Genomic DNA, 6103 nt, shown 5'->3' on the forward strand with positions numbered 1-6103 from the left:
CAACAGAAGGCTGTTGACCCCTGGGGAGGATCCATTCTGATCTTCTCCATTTGGCAGACACTGAGGGCCAGAGAGGTTAAGTCACTGGATTTGTCTGATCCAAAGTTCTTGCTTCTAGGTCATACTCTTGTGCAGTTCCATTCTCTGCATTTAGTCCTAAACTTGAAGGCGAGGCATTTGGAAAAGGAGACATAAGGGATGACCTGGGGTGCTGATGGGCTTGAAAGGCAGGAGGGCCATTCTGGGGGAGAGAAAGAGAGGACTGGCAGACCAGCTTGAATGATTAACCAATCACCCAGCCCTGGGAGTAAAATCAGGCACACACACAGGGCTCCTTTCCAAAGTGAAAGTGAGCGGGCCCTAATCTGTAGAAAATTAAATCTGAAAGAGGTGATATTGGCTCAGCCCTGCTGCTGGCTATCTCCTCAAAGGTCCAGGCTCAGCTTGGGCTCATACAGGTGCTCCAGCATCCTGGCTACTTGCCTGGAGAACTGGGTAGGGCATAGTAAGGGTAGAGGGAGCCACACCTCAAGATATGACTTCTGGGTGATCAGCTGCTCCACAGTTGCTTTTGCCACATCTCTTGCTGTCTGTCTCTTCCTTGTCTCACAAGGAGCAGCTAGGTGGGTTTTTTTTTTTTTTTTTGAGACAGAGCCTCAAGCTGTCCCCCTGGGTAAAGTGCCGTGGCATCACAGCTCACAGCAACCTCCAACTCCTGGGCTCAAGCGAGTCTCCTGCCTCTGCCTCCCAAGTAGCTGGGACCACAGGCGCCCGCCACAACGCCCGGCTATTTTTTGGTTGCAGCCGTCATTGTTGTTTGGCGGGTCCGGGCTGGGGATTCGAACCTGCCACCTTAGGTGTACGTGGCTGACGCCTTAGCCAGTTGAACTATAGGCGCTGAGCCGCTAGGTGGGGTTTTAACTGTGTAGTCCCTCATGCCATCCAGCCTCTAAAGGGGAGGGCAGCAAGCAGTCTAGAGATGGTAGGCCAGGCTTCCTCAGGCACAACTCACATGAGCACACACTGAACCACCTGGAGAGGTCATAGGGTCTGGGGTTGGAGGTGGGGGTCAGCTGCATATTGGGCTACGCTCACACTGGGGATATGCCAGGCAGTCCTGGATAGGTGGCTAGGGGGCTCATGTTGGCTCAGGGAGCCTGAGCTGGGCCAGCAAGGAGGTAGGGAAGTATGGAACTAACTGTGACTAATTCAAGGACCCTAGACAGTTAGGGCAAAGCCAAGTCTGGGCCCTGGGCCCTGCATCATCCTGACTCCCAGGCTTTTTACCCAGCCTCCTGCCTTCACGGGGAAAACAGAGGACACTGACATACTCTCTGCTAATACCCTTTGAGGGCTGGAGGACTGGTAGGGTAGCCGGAACATGCGGCCTCCCTTACTGAGAACACCTAGCATAGATCCAGGGCAGGCTGTACCCCCTTGGGTTCTCCCTTTCCCCAACCAGCCTTGAGCCCTATATTCCAATTTCTGATGGGACCAAGGGGCTGCCCCACTGTGGGGGCACAAAAACCCTAACCTGGTTGCTCTAAGGATACACCAGGCACAAGACTGTGTGTGATTGAGACCTCCCCAGGCAGGTGGTGGGGCTCTTTCCTCAACTGCCTGGTATAGGACTTACAGTAAGGAAGGGCAAGGGGCCCCTGGAGCCCTTAAAGCACACAATCGGGGAGGGGGTTAAGTGCTACTCAGTCACATGGTTCCTCAGCTGCTGACATTTGCCAGCTGCCATGTTAGGTACCCACATGGCTGTGTCCATGCTGCCACCATCCCAGGGTGGAGTGGTCAACTGTTAGTGAGCTATATATGGTATCTTGTCACAGTCAGGGTTTGTATATTATGACAGTGGTTGTCCAGTTATTTATTTATTTATTTATTTTGAGACAGAGCCTCAAGCTGTCCCCCTGGGTAGAGTGCCATGGCATCACAGCTCACAGCAACCTCCAACTCCTGGGCTCAAATGAGTCTCCTGCCTCAGCCTCCCAAGTAGCTGGGACCACAGGTGCCCGTCACAACGCCTGGCTATTTTTTTGGTTGCAGCCGCCATTGTTGTTTGGTGGGTCTGGGCTGGATTTGAACCTGCCACCTTAGGTGTATGTGGCTGGTGCCTTAGCCACTTGAGCCACAGGCGCTGAGCCGGTTGTCCAGTTATTAACAATTTACCATCATATAGGTGCTGGGATAAATATTCTGTCTAGAGGGGATCACAGACAAGGTAATCAGGCCATTACAAGCTGGTCCTGCATAGGCTATGCAGCTGTACGAGGCTATGATGGAAGAGCAGGGGATAGGGCTCCTGGCCTGGCCACCTGGAGCAGGAATTGGCCTTCCTAGGTTGGAGGCCCCTTAATAGCACTGCTCTCCCCCCACCCCTACCTTTTTACATTCCTACTGGGCACTCCACATTTAGGCAATAGGCTGTCATTGGGGCCTTCTTGAGTGTGAGGCAGCAGAGATGGGCCAAACCCCATCACTGCCCTCTTGAGACATGTGCCCATTCAAACTGCTAATGGCAGACAGGTGGCAGTAGAGGGAGACAAGCAGGAGACACTTGAGAGTTGGCTTGGCCTGCTTGTGGGGGTGGGAGGAGGGAAAAGAAAAAGACTGGAGATGACTTCACAGGTGAAAGGACATCTGAACAGGGTCCGAAAGGCTGGGCAGGAGTTTGCCAGATGTGGGCAGATAGGGGATAAGGGACTCAAGGCAGGAGTAATGCCAGGTGCAAAGGCTGGGAAGGGAGAATGTTAATGGATAGCTCAGGGGCAGTAGAGAGGCTTGTAGTGGGCAGAGGGGAAATGAGGTAGATACCCAAATGGCAGGTAGGGGGACCTCTAGGGAGGAGGATTATCTGCCTGACCATGAGGTGAGAAGAGCCTGGTGTCCCTATAAGGCAGCTCCAAGGAGCTTTTGCCAGCAGGATTCCCTCACAAAACTCATAGGGACACAAAGCCCCTGCTGCCACCCCCAGCAACGCCTCCCTGTTTTTAAAGTTAAAGTTTAGTTGACTGTCATCCATTACTGCAATTAGTACATTATGTCTAATTATGCAATTAGTGTAAAAAGTGCACTTGCCGCTGAGAATGGGAAATTACGCTGCCTCGTTACGCTGTAAAATCCATGTCATAAAAAGGCTCAATCTCTTGTTTTTCAAAAGACACAAAACCCAACACAAAACAATAAACCAAATCCTCCCAGTTGAGCTGGGGCCAGCCTGTACCCGTGTCCCTGTGCTCGCCCTATGCAGATCCTACCTCTGTGAGGCCTGCCCCACCAACCACAGAGGAGTGCTGAGCTTTGTCTGTCCTGTCCCTGGGTATCATCCTTTACTGTTTTGAAACAAATATGAATTTTCAAACTGATTTTAAAACTCTGGTAACCTTAGAGTGAGACCTCCAGTGTTAAGGCGGTATCTCATGGAATAGTCCTAGAGGGATATGGTATTCACCCAGCTCCAAAAATGAGAGGTCTTTACTGATGGCTCCTGTGAACAAAGAGGCAAATTCTAGATCCGGGAAACAGAATGAACTTTCTCATACTCAGGGATCCCGAAGCCTGGAAGCATCACCTATATAAGAAGTGAAGTCCCTGTTGCAGGAAGTATACAAGCTCAGCTGTCAGGAATGTTGAGAAGGGATTCAACTACCGTCAACCAGAACAGTGGCTGGACTCAAGTCTGCCATCATTAGACCACAGCATTCCCATGGCTATGGGCCTATGTGACGTTTGCAGAACCTAAGTTCTGGCCCTTGGAGGTCAAGGGCATGCTTTGGGGACAGGCAGGGATGAGACAGAAACCTGATTTGGAGGTGGGTCTCCCTACCACAGAGATGACAATCCCAAATGGCCCAGTGCATGGAGGCTGAGAAGGGGTACACTCTAATGACCCTGCCTTCCCATGTCAGGATGAGGTAAATTCCTGTGTACCTCAAAGGCAAATGCTGCATTGCCAAATCCATCCATGTTCCATCTCCAAGGTGCCTGCTTATGAAGCCCTCTTCTGGAGCAGCCTACTTGAGCCCTTATTTCCAATCTTCTACCATTCTTTGATCCAAGACACTCAGACCAAGTATGGGGTAGGTGATGCAAAGCCATGGAGACATCTTCACAGACAAGAACCTGCCCTGACCTTCTAGTGATGATGCGTGACCTCATGGAGATGATGTGTGACCTCCTGCAGGTGCTGCTACTGAGCAGTGTGCATATAAGATGATCACAGATCAGAAAATCTGAGGCAAGAGAGCTATATATCCCAGGGCCTACGGTGCATAGGCCATGCAACTGTGTCCACCTGTGATGTACACCTATCAGTTCTGGGTGTGCTGAGATACATGGGCACTAACCACAACCCAAGGGGAAGCACTTACTGAGAAGGCAGCTGGAATATAGAAGAAGGGCAGCATAGACCACACTAGAGGGACATGTGTTGCCTAAACTCAAGACAAGAGTTCCTGAATAGTTCCAGCCTCCAGGTAGCCTTAGAGAACAGGGGAGACAACTCTGATACAGCACAGCTACATGGACACCAGGCATCTCAGGGCCCCGAGTCCTCTTGATTTGGCCTGAGAAAGCATCAGGGTGAGGGGATTTAAGCCTGAGGTGAATGAAACTGCAGGCAAGATCCAGGGGGACCTGCTTACTCCCCCCTCCCTGAGCTGGGAGCTGCCGGCTGTTGAGGCAGCTGGGAGGGAAGCTGTGCCCAGCATACCAGCTGGCACGGGGGAGTGCGAGTAAACATACCCGCACTTTCCCAACTCACAGAAGTCGCCGGGTGGCGGCCGGCTGGTGTGGGTGCCCATGTTTATGGGAAGCAGATTGTTTGTGTCGGCGTCTGGGCCCCCTTGCCACCCACTCTGACTCTGCTCTCTCCCGCTGCCTCCCCGCCCAGGCGCCCTGCCTTCCTTTCCCCCAGGACTCCTTAGCCTCTCAATCTCAGGATGATGATAGTGATGATAGGGCCCTCCGTATGTGGCCAGACAGGGCTCAGCACATGACCCTGACTGGTCATGACAATCCTACAGGGCAGGTATGGTTATTATCCACATTCTGCAGCTGAAGCAATGGGGCTCTGGGAAATAAAGAACCTGGCCACAGACTGGGAAGCAGTTTGAGTGGAGGTGCTTGCAATCCAGGGCATTTCAGACCCCAACCTTTAGTTTCAGGTCCAAGGTGCCCCTCCAGCCCTCTGCACCCAGACAAGTCTGGTTTGCCCTTTGCCCCATTCACCATTTCAAGCAACCCATTTCCAAGCTTGCCTTGGAAAAAACAGACCCCTCCCAGCAATAGCAGCTCAAGTAGAGAGACCCAGGCCTTGCAGCCTGGCCTTTCCAACCTCTCCACCCTCTGTGCCTCTATCTTCTGATCTGTAAAACAGGCCCTCTCTTTTTGCCTCTCAGGACTCAAACACAAAGGGCTCTGGGAGCCAGAGTGGGCAGGGGCTCCCATGAACCCTCAGTGGGTCAGAAAGGACTCTGAATAATGTCATAGCTCCAATTAGTTATGGAGGTCTCATCTAAGGTGACTGCCCCTTGTAGCCCAGAGCTGGCATAAATTCAGTTCCATAAGAAACCCTCATGAGGTAGAATTGAGGCAGGGAGAGGAGGACAAAATTTGCTGCTTCTGTATCTGTCACCTCATTCCAGCCAGGCTGGACAACCCTCTTTGGGAGCTGGAGCAGTTCTCCTAGGGACTCTAGAGTGGCCAGAAACAGATCTTGTTCCAAAGTCTCCAGTCTTCCTGGGTTAGGGGGAACTATTTTTTCTTTATCCACCCCCATGCATAACCTGTGACAAAGGCACATGGGAGGTGCTCAGCAACTGGCTAGCCTTCATCCTCATAGTCTGCACACCCCTGAGTGACCTCAATGAGGTTGCTCTGGCATTTCCTGAAAATGGAATGTTGAATGTGGGATGCTCCTGGCTTCTCACAAGGCCTCCTTCCAAGATTATTCCAGAGACCTTGAGTGCCTTCCCCACCCTACTCTGCCCTATAGGGACCAGCTTTACCAACTTCATAGGCTGGAAGCTCTGCCTTTGCTGCTGAAGATGTCATCAAACAATGACAGCACAAATGACATCCTGATCACAATGAA

The 6103-nt window shown here is 51.9% G+C and overlaps 1 protein-coding gene across 2 annotated transcripts in view; it reads right to left on the minus strand.

Moving 5' to 3' along the window:
* Positions 1 to 6103, minus strand: part of CACNA2D2 (calcium voltage-gated channel auxiliary subunit alpha2delta 2) — a 150635-nt gene that overhangs the window by 83320 nt on the left and 61212 nt on the right. The window lies entirely within an intron of this gene.

This window comes from Otolemur garnettii, unplaced genomic scaffold (genome assembly GCF_000181295.1).
Source record: "Otolemur garnettii isolate 467f Iridium unplaced genomic scaffold, OtoGar3 scaffold00179, whole genome shotgun sequence".
Classification (NCBI taxonomy): Eukaryota; Metazoa; Chordata; class Mammalia; order Primates; family Galagidae; genus Otolemur; species Otolemur garnettii.